Raw genomic sequence first — 22,274 nt, 5'->3', positions numbered from 1 at the left:
TGGTCCAAGGACTAAAAGATTCTTGCCTGTGCTGGGAGGTGAGCTTGGCCCGCATCAAAAGCATCCTCTATAGTCTCCAAACCTGACGGTAATAGATATAGAAGAAAGCAAATATTTCCAACCTGAAGAAACAGTAAACATCTTCAACAAAATTGTAGAAGAAAATTTCCCTAACCTAAAGAAAGAGATGCCCATAAACATATAAGATTGGACCAGAAAAGAAACTCCTCCCGTCACATAATAGTCAAAACACCAAATACACAAGACAAAGAAATAATATTAAAAGCAGTAAGGGAAAAGGGCCAAGTAACATATAAAGGAAGACCTAAGAGAATTACACCAGACTTCTCACCAGAGATTGTGAAAGCCAGAAGATTCTGGACAGATGTCATACAGACTCTAAGAGAACACAAATGCCATCCCAGATTACTATATCCAGCAAAACTCTCAATTAACAGAAATGTAGAAACCCAGATATTCCATAACAAAACCAAATTTACCCAATATCTTTCCACAAATCCAGACCTACACAGAATAATAGAAACCTCAAACACAAGGAGAAAGACTACACCCTAGAAAAAACAAGAAAGTAATCTTCTTGCAACAAACCCAAAAGAAGAGAGCTACACAAACATAATTCCACCTCTAAAAACAAAAATAACAGAAAACATAAATCACTATGCCTTAATATCTCTCAACATCAATGGACACAATTCCCCAATAAAAAGACATAGAGTAACAGACTGGAATGTAAACAGAACCCAGGATTTTGCTGCATAAAAGAAGCAAAGCTCAGTGACAAACACTACCTCAGAGTAAAAGGCTAGAAAACAAAGTCTAAGCAAATGGTCCCAAGAAACTAGCTCCAGCAGCCATTCTAACATCAAATTAAATCAACTTTCAACTACAAGTTATCAAAAAGGAAAAGAAAGAACACGATATTCTTCAAATGAAAACTCCACCAAGATGAACAATCAATCCTGAATATCTATGCTCCAAATGGAAGGACACCTACATTCATAAAAGAAATCTTATTAAGCTCAAAGCACACATTGCACCTCACACAATGACAGTGCTAGACTTCAACACCCCAATCTCATCAATGGACAGATCATGGAAACAGAAACTAAACAGAGTCCCAGAGAAACTAACAGAAGTTATGAACCAAGTAGATTTAACAGATATCTATAGGACATTTCAACCTAACCTTCTTCTCAGCACCTCATGGAACCTTCTCCAAAAGGCAGAAGGAACACCCATTCAGAGCCTGCCCCACATGTTGCCCATACATATACAGCCACCCAATTAGACAAGATGGATGAAGCAAAGAAGTGCAGGCTGACAGGAACAGGCTATAGATCTCTCTTGAGAGACACAGCCTGAATACAGCAAATACATAGGCAAATGCCAGCAGCAAACCACTGAACTGAGAACAGGACCCCCGTTGAAAGACTCAGAGAAAGGACTGAAAGAGCTTGTAGGGGCTTGAGACCCCATATGAACAACAATGCCAACCAACCAGAGCTTCCAGGGACTAAGGCACTACCCAAAGACGGTACATGGACTGACCATGGGCTCCAACTGCATAGGCAGCAATAAGTAGCCTAGTAAGAGCACAGTAGAAGGGGAAGCCCTTGGTCCTACCAAGACTGAACCCCCAGTGAACATGCTTGTTGGGGGAAGGGTGGTAATGGCGGGAGCATAGGGAGGGGAACAGCCATATAGAAAGGGAGGGGGAGGAGTTAGGAGGATGTTGGCCCAGAAATCAGGAAAGGGAATAACGATTGAAATGTAAATAACAGAGATGAAGCCGCACCCACACTGATCCCAGCCCACAGTCCCCTGCTCCCAAACACAGTGGGAGAGAGAGCTCACCACCCGGACAGGTGGACACTCCTGAGACTGCAGAGCAGGAGAGACCACCAATACTGCCCACCCCTACCCATATCCCTGGTCCAAGAGGAAAATGTATAGGGCCTCTGGGAACCAGAAGATAGAGGCACTCGAGTGGCAGGTTCCCTGAGATCCAGACACCACCCTGACCTGAAGGGACCCAATCAACAGTTCTCTGCACCCAAATCCCATGGGAGGGAGAGCTAAGCCTTCAGAGGGGCAACACACCTGGGAAGACAGAAGAGACTACACTCTGCCCACATTTCTGACTACAGAGGAAAACACCTAACACCATCTGGGACACCGGTGCATGGGGGCCCCGGGAAAAGGTGGCACAGGCCCTCCTGGTTGCTGCCCTCACAGAGAGCTCAAAAGCAGTCCCCCACGACCAATTGAACTGCGGGACCACAGGTAAGACCAACTTTTCTGCTCCAGGCGACCTTCCTGGTGGACTCAAGACAGAGGCCCACAGGAACACCTGAAGACCAGTAGACAGGAAAGACTACTGAAAGCAGAACACTCTGTTCCCATAACTGGCTGAAAGTAAACAGTAAAACAGTTCTACAGCACTCCTCACACACAGGCCTATAGGACAGACTAGCCACTGTCAGAAATAGCAGAAAAAGGTAACACTAGAGACAACATGATGGAGAGAGGCAAGCACAGGAACCCAAGCAACAGAAACCAAGGCTACATGGCATCATCGGAGCCCAATTCTCCCACCAAAGCAAACACTGAATATCCACACACCAGAAAAGCAAGATCTTGATTTAAAATCACATTTGATCATGATGATGGAGGACTTCAAGAAAGACATAAAGAACTCACTTAGAGAAACGGAGGAAAACATAAATAAATGAGTAGAGGCCTATACAAAGGAATCACAAAAATCCCTGAAAGAATTCCAGGAAAACACAATCAAACAATTGAAGGAATTACAAATGGAAATAGAAGCAATCAAGAAAGCACAAAGGTAAACAATCCTAGAAAACCAAAGGAAGAGACAAGGAGCCATAGATACAAGCATCACCAACAGAATACAAGAGATAGAAGAGAGAATCTCAGGAGCAGAAGATTACATAGAAATCATCGACACAACTGTCAAAGATAATGTAAAACAGAAAAAGCTACTGGTCCAAAACATACAGGAAATCCAGGACTCAATGAGAAGATCAAACCTAAGGATAATAGGTATAGAAGAGAGTGAAGACTCCCAGTTCAAAGGACCACTAAATATCTTCAACAAAATCATAGAAGAAAAATTCCCTAACCTAAAGAAAGAGATTCCAATAAGCATACAACAAGCCTACAGAACTCCAAATAGATTAGACCAGAAAAGAAACTCCTCCCATCACATAATAGTCAAAACACCAAATGCACAAAATAAAGAAAGAATAGTAATAGCAGTAAGGGAGAAAGTTAAGTAACATATAAAGGCAGACCTATCAAAATCACACCAGACTTCTCGCCAGAGACTATGAAAGCCAGAAGATCCTGGACATATGTCAGACAGACCCTAAGAGAACACAAATGCCAGCCCAGGTTACTGTATCCTGCAAAACTCTCAATTAACATAGATGGAGAAACCAAGATATTCCATGACAAATCCAAATTTACACAATATCTTTCTACAAATTCAGTGCTACAAAGGATAATAAATGGTAAAGACCAACATAAGGAGGCAAGCTACACCCTAGAAAAAGCAAAAAACTAATCGTCTTGGCAACAAAACAAAGAGAAGAAAAGCACACAAACATAATTTCACATCCAAATATGAATATAACAGGAAGCAATAATCACTATTCCTTAATATCTCTCAACATCGATGGTCTCAACTCCCCAATAAAAAGACATAGATTAACAAACTGGATACGCAACGAGGACCCTGCATTCTGCTGCCTACAGGAAACACACCTCAGAGACAAAGACAGAGACTACCTCAGAGTGAAAGGCTGGAAAACAACTTTCCAAGCAAATGGTCGGAAGAAGCAAGCTGGAGTAGCCATTCTAATATCAAATAAAATCAATTTTCAACTAAAAGTCATCAAAATACATAAGGAAGGACACTTCATATTCATCAAAGGAAAAATCCACCAAGATGAACTCTCAATCCTAAATATCTATGCCCCAAATACAAGGGCACCTACATACGTAAAAGAAACCTTACTAAAGCTCAAAACACACATTGCACCTCACACAATAATAGTAGGAGATTTCAACACCCCACTCTCATCAATGGACAGATCATGGAAACAGAAATTAAACAGAGACGTAGACAGACTAAGAGAAGTCATGAGCCAAATGGACTTAACAGATATTTATAGAACATTCTATCCTAAAGCAAAAGGATATACCTTCTTCTCAGCTCCTCATGGTACTTTCTCCAAAATTGACCATATAATTGGTCAGAAAACGGGCCTCAACAGGTACAGAAAGATAGAAATAATCCCATGCGTGCTATCAGACCACAATCAGGCCTAAAGCTGGTTTTCAATAACAATAAGGGAAGAATGCCTACATACATATATTGAAGTTGAACAATGCTCTACTAAAGAATAACCTGGTCAGGGAAGAAATAAAGAAATAAATAAAGAAATCAACCAAGTAGAAACAAAAAGGACCATATTAAGAATCAACAGAATCAAACGTTGGTTCTTTGAGAAAATCAACAAGATAGATGAACCATTAGCCAGACTAACGAGAAGACACAGAGAGTATGTCCAAATTAACAAAATCAGAAATGAAAAGGGAGACATAACTACAGAATCAGAAGAAAGTCAAAAAATCATCAGATCCTACTACAAAAGCCTATATTCACCAAAACTTGAAAATCTGGAGGATATGGACAATTTCCTAGACAGATACCAGGTACCGAAGTTAAATCAGGAACAGATAAACCAGTTAAACAACCCCATAACTCCTAAGGAAGTAGAAGCAGTCATTAAAGGTCTCCCAACCAAAAAGAGCCCAGGTCCAGACGGGTTTAGTGCAGAATTCTATCAGACCTTCATAGAAAACCTCATACCAATACTATCCAAACTATTCCACAAAATAGAAACAGATGGAACACTACCGAATTCCTTCTACGAAGCCACAATTACTCTTATACCTAAACCACACAAAGACCCAACAAAGAAAGAGAACGTCAGACCAATTTCCCTTATGAATACTGACGCAAAAATACTCAATAAAATTCTTGTAAACCGAATCCAAGAGCACATCAAAACAATCATCCACCATGATCAAGTAGACTTCATCCCAGGCATGCAGGGATGGTTTAATATACGGAAAACCATCAATGTGATCCATTGTATAAACAAACTGAAAGAACAAAACCAGCACTGAAGCCCCCAGAAACGGCGGCACAGGTCTTCCTGGTTGCTGCCGTTGCAGAGAGCCCGTGGGCAGTACCCCACCAGCGAACCTGAGCCTCGGGACCACAGGTAAGACCAACTTTTCTGCTGCAAGAAAGCTGCCTGGTGAGCTTGGGACACACGGAAGCAGAATTCCTCTAGGACCAGGCACGTTCTGTGTTTACCGGAAGTCCCACACCCACGGATCCCTGCCCGCAGCAGCTCTCTGCTCCCAGACACCGTGAGAGAGAGACCCAACCGCCTGGTCAGGTGGGCACTCCTGAGGCTGCAGAGCAAAAGAGACCACCAACACTGCCCACCCCTGCCCACATCCCTAGCCCAAGAGGAAACTGTATAAGGCCTCTGGGCCCCCGTGGGGGAGGGCCCAGGAGCAGCAGGACCACTGCCTGAGACACCGCCAGAACCTGAAGGAAACAGACCGGATAAACAGTTCTCTGCACCCAAATCCCGTGGGAGGGAGAGCTAAACCTTCAGAGAGGCAGACACGCCTGGGAAACCAGAAGAGACTGCTCTCTGCACACACATCTCGGACGCCAGAGGAAAAAGCCAAAGACCATCTGGAACCCTGGTGCACTGAAGCTCCCGGAAGGGGCGGCACAGATCTTCCTGGTTGCTGCCGCTGCAGAGAGCCCGTGGGCAGCACCCCACGAGCGAACTTGAGCCTCGGGACCACAGGTAAGACCAACTTGTATGTTGCAAGTGACCTGCCTGGTGAACTCAAGACACAGGCCCACAGGAACAGCTGAAGACCTGTAGAGAGGAAAAACTACATGCCCGAAAGCAGAACACTCTGTCCCCATAACTGACTGAAAGAGAGGAAAACAGGTCTACAGCACTCCTGACACACAGGCTTATAGGACAGTCTAGCCACTGTCAGAAATAGCAGAACAAAGTAACACTAGAGATAACCTGATGGCGAGAGGGAAGCGCAGGAACCCAAGCAACAGAAACCAAGACTACATGGCAACATCGGAGCCCAATTCTCCCATCAAAACAAACATGGAATATCCAAACACACCAGAAAAGCAAGATCTAGTTTCAAAATCATTTTTGATCATGATGCTGGAGGACTTCAAGAAAGACGTGAAGAACTCCCTTAGAGAACAAGTAGAAGCCTACAGAGAGGAATCGCAAAAATGCCTGAAAGAATTCCAGGAAAACATAAATAAACAAGTAGAAGCCCATAGAGAAGAGACACAAAAATCCCTGAAAGTATTCCAGGAAAACATAAATAAACAAGTAGAAGCCCATAGAGAGGAGACACAAAAATCCCTGAAAGAATTCCAGGAAAACCCAATCAAACAGTTGAAGGAATTAAAAATGGAAATAGAAGCAATCAAGAAAGAACACATGGAAACAACCCTGGATATAGAAAACCAAAAGAAGAGACAAGGAGCTGTAGATACAAGCTTCACCAACAGAATACAGGAGATGGAAGAGAGAATCTCAGGAGCAGAAGATTCCATAGAAATCATTGACTCAACTGTCAAAGATAATGTAAAGCGGAAAAAGCTACTGGTCCAACACATACAGGAAATCCAGGACTCAATGAGAAGATCAAACCTAAGGATAATAGGTATAGAAGAGAGTGAAGACTCCCAGCTCAAAGGACCAGTAAATATCTTCAACAAAATCATAGAAGAAAACTACCCTAACCTAAAAAAAGAGATACCCATAGACATACAAGAAGCCTACAGAACTCCAAATAGATTGGACCAGAAAAGAAACACCTCCCATCACATAATTGTCAAAACACCAAACGCACAAAATAAAGAAAGAATATTAAAAGCAGTAAGGGAAAAAGGTCAAGTAACATATAAAGGCAGACCTATCAGAATCACACCAGACTTCTCGCCAGAAACTATGAAGGCCAGAAGATCCTGGACTGATGTCATACAGACCCTAAGAGAACACAAATGCCAGCCCAGGTTACTGTATTCTGCAAAACTCTCAATTAACATTGATGGAGAAACCAAGATATTCCATGACAAAACCAAATTTACACAATATCTGTCTACAAATCCAGCACTACAAAGGATAATAAATGGTAAAGCCCAACATAAGGAGGGAAGCTATACCCTAGAAGAAGCAAGAAACTAATCGTCTTGGCAACAAAACAAAGAGAATGAAAGCACACAAACATAACCTCACATCCAAATATGAATATAACGGGAAGCAATAATCACTATTCCTTAATATCTCTCAATATCAATGGCCTCAACTCCCCAATAAAAAGACATAGATTAACAAACTGGATACGCAACGAGGACCCTGCATTCTGCTGCCTACAGGAAACACAACCTCAGAGACAAAGACAGACACTACCTCAGAGTGAAAGGCTGGAAAACAAGTTTCCAAGCAAATGGTCAGAAGAAGCAAGCTGGAGTAGCCATTCTAATGTCAAATAAAATCATTTTCCAACTAAAAGTCATCAAAAAAGATAAGGAAGGACACTTCATATTCATCAAAGGAAAAATCCACCAAGATGAACTCTCAATCCTAAATATCTATGCCCCAAATACAAGGGCACCTACATACGTAAAAGAAACCTTACTAAAGCTCAAAACACACATTGCACCTCACACAATAATAGTGGGAGATTTCAACACCCCACTCTCATCAATGGACAGATCATGGAAACAGAAATTAAACAGTGATGTCAACAGACTAAGAGAAGTCATGAGCCAAATGGACTTAACAGATATTTATAGAACATTCTATCCTAAAGAAAAAGGATATACCTTCTTCTCAGCTCATCATGGTACTTTCTCCAAAACTGACCATATAATTGGTCAAAAAACGGGCCTCAACAGGTACAGAAAGATAGAAATAATCCCATGCGTGCTATCGGACCACCACAGCCTAAAACTGGTCTTCAATAACAATAAGGGAAGAATGCCCAAATATACGTGGAAATTGAACAATGCTCTACTCAATGATAACCTGGTCAAGGAAGAAATAAAGAAAGAAATTAAAAACTTTTTAGAATTTAATGAAAATGAAGGTACAACATACCCAAACTTATGGGACACAATGAAAGCTGTGCTAAGAGGAAAACTCATAGCACTGAGTGCCTGCAGAAAGAAACAGGAAAGAGCATATGTCAGCAGCTTGACAGCACACCTAAAAGCTCTAGAACAAAAAGAAGCAAATACGCCCAGGAGGAGTAGAAGGCAGGAAATAATCAAACTCAGAGCTGAAATCAACCAAGTAGAAACAAAAAGGAACATAGAAAGAATCAACAGAACCAAAAGTTGGTTCTTTGAGAAAATCAACAAGATAGATAAACCCTGAGCCAGACTAACGAGAGGACACAGAGAGTGCGTCCAAATTAACAAAATCAGAAATGAAATGGAGACATAACTACAGATTCACAGGAAATTCAAAAAATCATCAGATCTTACTATAAAAACTTATATTCAACAAAACTTGAAAATCTTCAGGAAATGGACAATTTCCTAGACAGATACCAGATATCGAAGTTAAATCAGGAACAGATAAACCAGTTAAACAACCCCATAACTCCTAAGGAAATAGAAGCAGTCATTAAAGGTCTCCCAACCAAAAAGAGCCCAGGTCCAGATGGGTTTAGTGCAGAATTCTATCAAACCTTCATAGAAGACCTCATACCAATATTATCCAAACTATTCCACAAAATTGAAACAGATGGAGCACTACCGAATTCCTTCTACGAAGCCACAATTACTCTTATACCTAAACCACACAAAGACACAACAAAGAAAGAGAACTTCAGACCAATTTCCCTTATGAATATCGACGCAAAAATACTCAATAAAATTCTGGCAAACCGAATTCAAGAGCACATCAAAACAATCATCCACCATGATCACGTAGGCTTCATCCCAGGCATGCAGGGATGGTTTAATATACGGAAAACCATCAACATGATCCATTATATAAACAAACTGAAAGAACAGAACCACATGATCATTTCATTAGATGCTGAGAAAGCATTTGACAAAATTCAACTCCCCTTCATGATAAAAGTCCTGGAAAGAATAGGAATTCAAGGCCCATACCTAAACATAGTAAAAGCCATATACAGCAAACCAGTTGCTAACATTAAACTAAATGGAGAGAAACTTGAAGCAATCCCATTAAAATCAGGGACTAGACAAGGCTGCCCACTCTCTTCCTACTTATTCAATATAGTTCTTGAAGTTCTAGCCAGAGCAATCAGACAACAAAAGGAGATCAAGGGGATACAGATCGGAAAAGAAGAGGTCAAAATATCACTATTTGCAGATGACATGATAGTATATTTAAGTGATCCCAAAGGTTCCACCAGAGAACTACTAAAGCTGATAAACAACTTCAGCAAAGTGGCTGGGTATAAAATTAACTCAAATAAATCAGTTGCCTTCCTCTATACAAAAGAGAAACAAGCCGAGAAAGAAATTAGGGAAACGACACCCTTCATAATAGACCCAAATAATATAAAGTACCTCGGTGTGACTTTAACCAAGCAAGTAAAAGATCTGTACAATAAGAACTTCAAGACACTGAGGAAAGAAATTGAAGAAGACCTCAGAAGATGGAAAGATCTCCCATGCTCATGGATTGGCAGGATTAATATAGTAAAAATGGCCATTTTACCAAAAGCAATCTACAGATTCAATGCAATCCCCATCAAAATACCAATCCAATTCTTCAAAGAGTTAGACAGAACAATTTGCAAATTCATCTGGAATAACAAAAAACCCAGGATAGCTAAAGCTATCCTCAACAATAAAAGGACTTCAGGGGGAATCACTATCCCTGAACTCAAGCAGTATTACAGAGCAATAGTGATAAAAACTGCATGGTATTGGTACAGAAACAGACAGATAGACCAATGGAATAGAATTGAAGACCCAGAAATGAACCCACACACCTATGGTCACTTGATTTTTGACAAAGGAGCCAAAACCATCCAATGGAAAAAAGATAGCATTTTCAGCAAATGGTGCTGGTTCAACTGGAGGTCAACATGTAGAAGAATGCAGATCGATCCATGCTTATCACCCTGTACAAAGCTTAAGTCCAAGTGGATCAAGGACCTCCACATCAAACCAGACACACTCAAACTAATAGAAGAAAAACTAGGGAAGCATCTGGAACACATGGGCACTGGAAAAAATTTCCTGAACAAAACACCAATGGCTTATGCTCTAAGATCAAGAATCGACAAATGGGATCTCATAAAACTGCAAAGCTTCTGTAAGGCAAAGGACACTGTGGTTAGGACAAAATGGCAACCAACAGATTGGAAAAGATCTTTACCAATCCTACAACAGATAGAGGCCTTATATCCAAAATATACAAAGAACTCAAGAAGTTAGACCGCAGGGAGACAAATAACCCTATTAAAATGGGGTTCAGAGCTAAACAAAGAATTCACAGCTGAGGAATGCAGAATTGCTGAGAAACACCTAAAGAAATATTCAACATCTTTAGTCCTAAGGGAAATGCAAATCAAAAGAACCCTGAGATTTCACCTCACACCAGTGAGAATGGCTAAGATCAAAAACTCAGGTGACAGAAAATGCTGTTGAGGATGTGGTGAAAGAGGAACACTCCTCCATTGTTGGTGGGATTGCAGACTGGTACAACAATTCTGGAAATCAGTATGGAGGTTCCTCAGAAAGTTGGACATTGAACTGCCTGAGGATCCGGCTATACCTCTCTTGGGCATATACCCAAAAGATGCCCCAACATATAAAATAGACACGTGCTCCACTATGTTCATCGCAGCCTTATTTATAATAGCCAGAAGCTGGAAAGAACCCAGATGCCCTTCAACAGAGGAATGGATACAGAAAATGTGGTACATCTACACAATGGAATATTACTCAGCTATCAAAAACAATGACTTTATGAAATTCGTAGGCAAATGGTTGGAACTGGAAAATATCATCCTGAGTGAGCTAACCCAATCACAGAAAGACATACATGGTATGCACTCATTGATAAGTGGCTATTAGCCCAAATGCTTGAATTACCCTAGATCCCTAGAACAAACGAAACTCAAGACGGATGATCAAAATGTGAATGCTTCACTCCTTCTTTAAATGAGGAAAAAGAATACCCTTGGCAGGGAAGGGAGAGGCAAAGATTAAAACAGAGACTGAAGGAACACCCATTCAGAGCCTGCCCCACATGTGGCCCATACATATACAGCCACCCAATTAGACAAGATGGATGAAGCAAAGAAGTGCAGACCGACAGGAGCCGGATGTAGATCGCTCCTGAGAGACACAGTCAGAATACAGCAAATACAGAGGCGAATGCCAGCAGCAAACCACTGAACTGAGAATAGGTCCCCCGTTGAAGGAATCAGAGAAAGAACTGGAAGAGCTTGAAGGGGCTCGAGACCCCAAAAGTACAACAATGTCAAGCAACCAGAGCTTCCAGGGACTAAGCCACTACCTAAAGACTGTACATGGACTGACCCTGGACTCTGACCCCATAGGTAGCAATGAATATCCTAGTAAGAGCACCAGTGGAAGGGGAAGCCCTGGGTCCTGCTAAGACTGAACCCCCAGTGAACTAGACTATGGGGGGAGGGCGGCAATGGGGGGAGGGTTGGGAGGGGAACACCCATAAGGAAGGGGAGGGGGATGGGGATGTTTGCCCGGAAACCGGGAAAGGGAATAACACTTGAAATGTATATAAGAAATACTCAAGTTAATAAAAAAAAAGAAAATTATTGAAAAACAATATATTGTATGCCTTCACAGTGAAGAAGAGTTTTAAATAGTATCAAGTACTCCAAATATGCTGACAATGCAAAAGTTGATGTATTTTATTACACTAACATCAAGAACATGTTCTATAAAACTTTCAAGTAAGAATTCTGTTATTTAAAGATATCTGTAATATTTTAACAATAAACCCCATCTTCAAGAATATTAATTGGGGGGCAGACTAGCGAGATTTCTCAGTGATTAAGAGCACTGGCTGCTCTTAAAATAGACCTGGGTTCAATTCTCAGCATTAAACCATCTTGGAAATCCAGTTCCAGGGGATGTGATGTACTCCACTGGCCTCCATGACCACTGCAAATATGCATACATGTGCGCAGTGACATCCATGCATGCAAAACTCCCATGCACCTAAAATAAAAATAAATAAATCTGACAAAAACCTAAAAAAAAAAAAGAACAAAACCACATGATCATTTCATTAGATGCTGAGAAAGCATTTGACAAAATTCAACACCCCTTCATGATAAAAGTCCTGGAAAGAATAGAAATTCAAGGCCCCTACCTAAACATAGTAAAAGCCATATATAGCAAACCAGTTGCTAACATTAAACTAAATGGAGAGAAACTTGAAGCAATCCCACTAAAATCAGGGACTAGACAAGGCTGCCCACTCTCTCCCTACTTATTCAATATAGTTCTTGAAATTCTAGCCAGAGAAATCAGACAAAAAAAGGAGATCAAGGGGATACAGATTGGAAAAGAAGAAGTCAAAATATCACTACTTGCAGATGATATGGTAGTATATTTAAGTGATCCCAAAAGTTCCACCAGAGAACTACTAAGGCTGATAAACAACTTCAGCAAAGTGGCTGGGTATAAAATTAAATCAAATAAATTAGTAGCCTTCCTCTACACAAAAAAGAAACAAGCTGAGAATGAAATTAGAAAAACGACACCCTTGTGACTTTAACCAAGCAAGTAAAAGATCTGTATAATAAGAACTTCAAGCCTCTGAAGAAAGAAATTGAAGAAGACCTCAGAAGATGGAAAGATCTCCCATGCTCATGGATTGGCAGGATTAATATAGTAAAAATGGCCATTTTACCAAAAGTGATCTACGGATTCAAAGCAATCCCCATCAAAATACCAATCCAATTCTTCAAAGAGTTAGACAGAACAATTTTCAAATTCATCTGGAATAACAAAAAACCTAGGATAGCTAAAACTATCCTCAACAATAAAAGGACTTCAGGGGGAATCACTGCCCCTAACTCAAACAGTATTACAGAGAAATAGTGATAAAAACTGCATGGTATTGGTACAGAGACAGACAGATAGACCAATGGAATACAACTGAAGACCTAGAAATGAACCCACACACCTATGGTCACTTGATTTTTGACAAAGGAGCCAAAACCATCCAATGGAAAAAAGATAGCATTTTCAGCAAATGGTGCTGGTTCAACTGGAGGGCAACATGTAGAAGAATGCAGATCGATCCATACTTATCACCCTGTACAAAGCTTAAGTCCAAGTGGATGAAGAACCTCCACATCAAACCAGATACACTCAAACTAATAGAAGAAAAAGTGGGGAAGCAACTCGAACACATGGGCACTGGAGAATATTTCCTGAACAAAACATCAATGGCTTATGCTCTGAGATCAAGAATCGACAAATGGGATCTCATAAAACTGCAAAGCTTCTGTAAGGCAAAGGACACTGTGGTTAGGACAAAATGGCAACCAACAGATTGGGAAAAGGTCTTTACCAATCCTACAACAGATAGAGGGCTTATATCCAAAATATACAAAGAACTCAAGAAGTTAGACCGCAGGGAGACAAATAACCCTATTAAAAAATGGGGTTCTGAGCTAAACAAAGAATTCACAGCTGAGGAATGCTGAATGGCTGAGAAACACCTAAAGAAATGTTCAACATCTTTAGTCCTAAGGGAAATGCAAATCAAAAGAACCCTGAGATTTCACCTCACACCAGTGAGAATGGCTAAGATCAAAAACTCAGGTGACAGAAAATGCTGTTGAGGATGTGGTGAAAGAGGAACACTCCTCCATTGTTGGTGGGATTGCAGACTGGTACAACCATTCTGGAAATCAGTCTGGAGGTTCCTCAGAAAACTGGACATTGAACTACCTGAGGACCCAGCTATACCTCTCTTGGGCATATACCCAAAAGATGCCCCAACATATAAAAAAGACATGTGCTCCACTGTGTTCTTAGCAGCCTTATTTATAATAGCCAGAAGCTGGAAAGAACCCAGATGCCCTTCAACAGAGGAATGGATACAGAAAATATGGTACATCTACACAATGGAATATTACTCAGCTATCAAAAACAATGACTTTATGAAATTCTTAGGCAAATGGTTGGAACTGGAAAATATCATCCTGAGTGAGGTAACCCAATCACAGAAAAACATACATGGTATGCACTCATTGATAAGTGGCTATTAGCCCAAATGCTTGAATTACCCTAGATGCACAGAACACCTGAAACTCAAGAAGGATGATCAAAATGTGAATGCTTCACTCCTTCTTTAAAAAGGGAACAAGAATAGCCTTACCAAGAAATAGGGAGGCAAAGATTAAAACAGAGGCAGAAAGAACACCCATTCAGAGCCTGCCCCACATGTGGCCCATACATATACAGCCACCCAATTAGACAAGATGGATGAAGCAAAGAAGTGCAGGCTGACAGGAACCGGATGTAGATCTCCCCTGAGAGACACAGCCAGAATACAGCAAATACATTGGCGAATGCCAGCAGCAAACCACTGAACTGGGAACGGGACCCACATTGAAGGAATCAGAGAAAGGACTAGAAGAGCTTGAAGAGGCTTGAGACCCCATATGAACAACAATGCCAACCAACCAGAGCTTCCAGGGACTAAGCCACTACCCAAAGACTGTTCATGGACTGACCCTGGGCTCCAACCTCATAGGTAGCAATGAATATCCTAGTAAGAGCACCAGTGGAAAGGGAAGCCCTTGGTCCTGCCAAGACTTAAACCCCAGTGAACGTGATTGTTGGAGGTAAGGTGATAATGGGGGGAGGACTGGGAGAGGAACACCCATATAGAAGGGGAATGTGAGGGGTTAGGGGGATGTTGGCCTGGAAACCGGGAAGGGGAATAACAATCAAGATTTAAATAAAAAATACTCAAGTTAATAAAGATGGGAAAAAAGAAATGTAAATAAGAAATACCCAATTTAATAAAGATGGAGGGAAAAAATTACCAGATCCTACTACAAAAGCCTATACTCAACAAAACTGGAAAATCTGGATGAAATGGTCAATTTTCTAGATAGATACAAGGTACCCGAGTTAAATCAGTATCAGGCAAACCATTTAAAGTGTCTCATATCTTCTAAAGTCATAGAAGCAGTTATTAAAAGTCTCCCAACCAAAATAAGCCCAGGTCCAGATGGGTTTAATGCAGTGTTCTATCAGATCTTCTTAGAAGATCTAACACCAATACTGTTCAAACTATTGCACAAAATATAAATAGAAAGAACAATACCCTATTCCTTCTATGAAGTCAAAATTATATTTATGCCTAAACCACATAAAGGCCCAACAAAGAAAGAGAACTTAAGTCCAACTTCCCTCATGAATATTGATACAAAATTATTCAAACAACTTCTTGAAAACTGAATACAAGAACACATCAAAATGAACCTCCAGCATAGTCAAGTAGACTTCATCCCAAGGATCAAGGAAAGGTTCAATATATGGAAATCCAACAGCGTAATCTTTGAGTTAAACAAACTCAAAGATAAGAACCACATGATCATTTCATTAAATGCTGAGAAAGCATTTGACAAAATTCAACACCCCTTCATGATAAAAGTCTTGGAAAGATCAAGAACTCAAGACCCATATCTTAAAATAGTAAAAGCAATATGTAGCAAACCAGTAGTCAACATCAAACTAAGTGGAGAGAAGCTTGAAGCAATCCTACTAAATCAGGGACAAGACTGCCCATTCTCTCCCTACCTATTCAATGTATTTCTCTGAAGTCCTAGCCAGAGCAATCAGACAAAGAAGGTCAAAGTGCTACAAATTAGAAAGGAAGAAGCCAAAATATCACTATTTGCAGTATACTTAAGTGACCCCAAAAGTTCCACATGAGAACTCCTAAGCCTGATACACAACATCAGTAAAGTGGCTGGATATAAAATTAACTCAAACAAATCAGTAGCCTTCCTCTACTCAAAGGATAAACAGGCTGAGAAAAAATTAGGGAAATAGCATCCTTCACAATAGTCACAAATAACTTAAAATAACTTGATGTTACTCAAACCAAGCAGGTGAAAGGTCTGTATGACAAGACCTTCAAGTCTGCAAAAAAAGAAATTCAAGATCTCAGAAGATGAAAATATCTCCCATGCTCATGGATTGGCAGGATTTGTATTGTAAAAAATGCCCATATTGCCAAAAGCAATCTACAGATTCAATGCAATCCCCATCAACATTCCAACTCAATTCTTCATAGAGTTAGAAATAAAAATTTTCCAATTTGTTTAGAAAATCAAAAGACCAAGGATAGTGAAAACTATCCTTAAGAATAAAAGAGCTTCTGGGCGAATAAATAACACTGACCCTCAAGCTGTATTACAGAACAATAGTCATAAAATCTGTATGGTATTGGTACAGAGACAGGCAGGTAGATCAGTGGAATAGAATTGAAGACCCAGAAATAAACCCACACACCTATGGTCACTTGATGTTTGACAAAAGACCTAAAACCATCCAGTGGAAAAAACGATAGCATTTTCAACAAATGGTGCTGGTTCAACTGGAGGTCAGCATGTAAGAATCCAAATTGTTCCATTACAAGGAGTCATCTCCTTGTACAAAGCGCAAGTCCAAGTGGACCTTTGCATAAGATCAGATACACTCAAACTAATAGAAGAAAAACTGGGGAAGAGCCTTGAATACATGGGCATTAGGGAAACTTTCCTAAACAGGGCACCAGTGACCTGTGCTCTAAGATTAAGAATCGACAAATGGGACCTCGTAAAACTGCAAAGCTTCTGTAAGGCTAAAGACACTGTTATAAGGACAAAACAGCAAGCAACAGATTGGAAAAAGATCTTTACCAATCCCACATCCGATAGAAGGCTATTATCCAATATATATAAAGAATTCAAGAAGTTAGACTCCAGAAAATCAAATAACCCAATTTTTTAAAAAAATGGGGTACAGAGCTAAACAAAGAATTCTCAGCTGAGGAATATCGAAAGGTCGAGAAGCACCTAAAGAAATGTTCAACATCCTTAGTCATCAGGGAAATGCAAATCAAAACATCCCTGCAATTCCACCTCACACCAGTCAGATTGCTTAAGATAAAAATCTCAGGTGAGAGCAGATGCTGGTGGCTATGTGGAGAAATAGGATTACTCCTCCGTTGTTGATGGGATTGTAAGCTGGTAAACCACTCTGGAAATCAGTCTGGAGGTTCCTCAGAAAACTGGACATTGCACTACCTGAGGATCCAGTTATACCACTCCTGGGCATATACCCAAAAGATGCTCCAACATATAACAAGGACACATGCTCCACTATGTTCACAGCAGCCTTATTTATAGTAGCCAGAAGCTGGAAAGACCCCAGATGTCTGTCAACAGAGGAATGAATACAGAAATTGTGATACATTTATACTATGGAGTACTATTCAGCTATGTTAAAAAAAGACTTTATTAAATTCATAGGCAAATGGATGGAACTAGAAAATATCATGCTGAGTGAGGTGACCCAATCACCAAAAAACCACACATGGTATGCACTCACTGATAAGTGTATGTTAGCCCAAAATCTCAGATTACCCAAAGATACAATCCACAGTCCACATGACTCTCAAGAAGGACGACCAAAGTGTGGATGTTTCATTCCTTCTTGGAAGGGGGAACAAAAATATTAATAGGAGGAAATACAGAGACAAAGTTTCAAGCAGAGACTGAAGGAAAGGCCATCCAAAGACTGAGATCCAGTCCATACACATACAGCCACCAAACCCAGACAATATTACTGCATGATGACAGGAGTCTAATCTAGTTTTCTCCTGAGAGGCTCTGCCAGAGTATGACAGATACAGAAGTGGCCAATTGCAGCCAACTATTCAGCAGAGAACAGGGTTCCCATTTGATGAGCTAGAGAAAGGATTGAATAAGCTGAATTGGTTTGCAACTCCATAAGAACAATACCAACCAACCAAAGCTCCCAAGTACAAAACCACCATCAAAGAATACACATGCCAGACCCATGACTCCAGTTGCATATGTAGCAGAGGATTGACTTGTTGGGCACCAATGAGAAGAGAACCCGTTGGTCCTGCAAGGATCAACCCCCAGTGTAAGGGAATGTCAGGGTGGGGAGGCAGGAATGTGTGAGTGGATGGGTGGTGGAAACACTCTCATAGAAGAAGAGGGGTTGGGATAGAGGGTTTATGGGCAGGAAACCGGGATAGGGGATAACATTAGAAATGTAAATTTAAAAAAGACCAATTAAAAAGAAAATCAATAAACCAAAGTCACTAAAAAGTAGAGAGATAAGATCAAAATTATCAAAGTCAGAAATAAACAAGAAGGACATAACAACAGATCTCTAGGAAATCCAGAGAATCTTGAGGTTATATTTTAAAACTTGCACTCCACCAAATTGGAAAACCTAAACAAGTGGATAATTTTCTTAATACAAACCTCTTACCAAAATTAAATCAAGATCAGACAAGCAATTTAAATAGACCTATAAATCCTACTGGAATATAAGCTGTCATTCTCTAAACCAGGGCTGCATAGATGGCTCGATGGTTAAGAGAACTCTCTGTTCTTCTAAAGTACTAGGGTTCAGTTCCCAGCACCCACATGGCAGCTTATAACTGATTGCAATTTCAAATCCAAAGGATCTGCCACCCATACACTAATGCACATAAAGCATTGCCCAACTCATTTTATAAAGTTCCAGTTACCCTAATACCCAAACCACATAAGGATAAAAAAAGAGAGAGAACTACAGATCAATTTCCCTTATGAATATAGATTAAAATAAAAAAAACTCAACAAGATACATAAAACCCACATCCAAGAACATTTCACAAAGATCATATATCATGATCAAGAAGGCTTCCTCCCAGAGATGCAGGGATGGTTCAGTATTTGTAGTAAATAAATGTAATCTTCCATTTAACAAACTGAAAGGCAAATACCACACAAAACGTGTTTGACAAAATACAACACTCCTTTATGATAAAAGTCCTGGAGACCATGGACAGACCTCATCATGGTAAAGGCAGATTACTCAAAGCCCATACAACATCAACTTAAATGAAAAAACTTCAAAACAATTTCACTAAAAATTCAGGAACAAACAACCATTTTCTTTTTCTCTGCTAGAGAGGGAGTTCGTAAGGGTGGAGAGTGGGTGCAAGGGGAGAAAGAGATGAGTGGGCTTGGGGTCCATGATGTAAAATTCACCAAGAATCAATAAAAAGTTGTTTTAAATGAAGACAAATAATCCATTTTATAAATGCAGTACAGACCTGACTAAAGAATTCTCAAAAGAGGAAACTCAAATGACTTAGAAAGATATAATGTTCAATATCTTTACTTGTCAGGGAAATGCAAATCAAAACTATTTTAAATTTTGTCTTACACCTGTTAGAACTGCCAGGATCATTAAAATGAATGGCAGTTTATGCTGGCAAGGATGTGGAGTAAAGGAGACATTCATTGATGGTGGGTGTACAAAAGTGTACAGCTGTGATAGAAATCAGTGCCTCATGAAAATGAGAAACAATCTATGTCAAGATCAGGGTATACCACTGGTTGGCATATGTCCAAAGGACATGTCATCCTGCCATGATTGAGCACTGATACTTGAATGTAACAGAATGTCATTATGGTCACTTGATTGTTTTATTCCTTTAGTAGAACAGTAGAACTGAATTTTAACTTAGGTCTATGGTTATCTAGTGTCTTTGTCACCAACTCAGCAATATGGGTTTAATTGCACTCTTTGCTGCTCTACTCATATTAGCCAAAAATTTGAAACAACCTAGATGTCCCTCAACAGAAAAATAAATTAGAAAAATGTGACTTTAAATAAAAATGAATTTATTCACCTGTTAAAAAGGGAATTATGAAATTTTCAGGTAAATGGAACTAGAAAAAAAATCACCCTGGATGAGGTAATCTACACCAAGAAAAGTAAATATGGTATGTATTTGCTTTTATGAGGATATTAGCTGTTAAATCATTGATAGGCAAGCTACAGTGTGGCAAGAACCATGGACTTTACATATAAGTAAACAATTAAGGGTAAATGATAGATTTTCCTAGAAAGGAAACCAGAACAGTTAGTTATGGGTGATGGAGGAATGGGGAAGGTTGGAACAGAAGGGTAAATTTAGGAGTGAAGAGGAGGATGAGAGAGGGACTATGAGAAGAGACAGCTAAAATTAGGGGCATTTGAGTTGTGGTATAGAATCCTAATGCAATAGAAGCTTCTGAAACTAAATGCATAGGTGAAGGCGAGCTCAATGAAATTACCAAATAACAGAGAAATGGAGCCCCAAATAGAAATTTCTTGTCACCAAATGGAGCTTCTAGTAGCAAGAATGGGTTACATTTAATTGAGTTGTTGACCAAATGGTCCCACAGGAACTCCCAAGTCTATAGATTGCTCTCTACAAACTGATGGCAAGGCTCCATTGCTGAAGACAACTGCACGACTCCTTGAAAATGGAGAACTCAAGCTGGTGCCTACATAGAGCCTCTACTCCAGCAGGCTAGTACTCTTGGTACTGGTAGACATTCTGTATGCTACCAAAACAGAAAGGTAAGCACCAACCCAGCCACACTTTTGATCTACAAAGGTGTTTTACCTGCAAGGTATGCTATCGCAATGGTGGCGCAAAGCTTGTAGGAGTAACCAACCGATATCTGATTTAACTGAAGGCCCCTCCATGAGACAGAGCCCATACCTACTGCTGCATGTGTGACTGAGAACCTGAGACTAGCTGGTCCAACAACCTAAATTAAAATCAAATTCTACTGTTTTACCAAAGGAATATAACAGTAAAGCAACTACAATGGCATTCTGCTATATTTATAGATCTGTGCCTTACTCAGTCATCTCAGAGAAGTTTCTCCTGCAGTAGATGGAGACAAACAGAGACCCACAGTCAGATATTATGCAGAGAGGGAGAGACCTTGGAACACTCAGTTCTAAATGGGATGTCTCCATCTAATCCTTCCCCCTTGAGCCTTATGGAACCCTGTGGAAGATAAGTCAGAGAGTTAGAAGCAGAAGGTATGAAGGACACCAAGAAAATGTGGGCCTCTAATTACAACAGGACTGATTTGGCACTGAACTCAGAGAATGAAGCAGCATGCACAGAGTCTGCATGTGTCTGCAACAGTTCAGGTCCTAGAACTGAAAAGAGAAGTGGACACATGGACCCCATCCTTAACCCATAACTTATCTACAATTTGTAAGTACTTGTGAATGAAAATTTAGGTTTCTTGAAGGGAGTCTCACTGGGAAAACTAATTATTACTAAGGACAGGATGCATACCCATCAGTGGATGCCAACATAAATAAACTCAACAGCATCTTTGGAAGTTCCTTGTCTCACAATGTCATTTTGTAGGGGATGGTTCTGATACTAAGGTCCTGTTCCCCAATTGGTTCTTGATGCTAGTAGCTAATGAGCTAGGCAGAATAGATGGAACTTCCAGGTCCACGCAGGCAGCTAGCAGAAGGAGAGAGGAAGAGTTTCACCATGTTTCAGAGGGATAAAAGGTGACCAGCCATGTGAGATCTCAGGCAGAGTGGCCATAGGCCATTTCCCCAGGTGGGAGATTAGAAACAAAACTAAAGTTGAGGGCAGTTTGGGTTGCTGAACAAGGAGAAGGTAACTGAGTAACTTAAGTCGAGGGCAGATTTAAGGTACTGAGCTACAAATATTAGTAAGGGCATACTAGCCATGGGAGATTAGAAATGTCCAGCAATTGAGCCATAAGGCAGGTTGAAAATTAATGTGTGTGTGTGTGTGTGTGTGTGTCTGTGTGTGTGTCTCTGTGTGTGCGTGTGTGTGTGTGTGTGTGTGTCTCTCTGTGTGTGTGTGTGTGTTATGTTTTTCATCACGAATCTGAGGGAACCAGACCAGGGATGATAGCATGGTCCGTCCAGAGCAAGGTAGCAAAAACTACATGCTATACATCATGTTGCTTTTTTCTTTCCTTTTTTCCTTTTTAGAATTTTATCCTCTCTCTCT

The sequence above is a fragment of the Rattus norvegicus genome, chromosome 8 (assembly GCF_036323735.1).
Source record: "Rattus norvegicus strain BN/NHsdMcwi chromosome 8, GRCr8, whole genome shotgun sequence".
NCBI lineage: Eukaryota > Metazoa > Chordata > Mammalia > Rodentia > Muridae > Rattus > Rattus norvegicus.
This window is presented reverse-complemented; position numbering follows the sequence as displayed.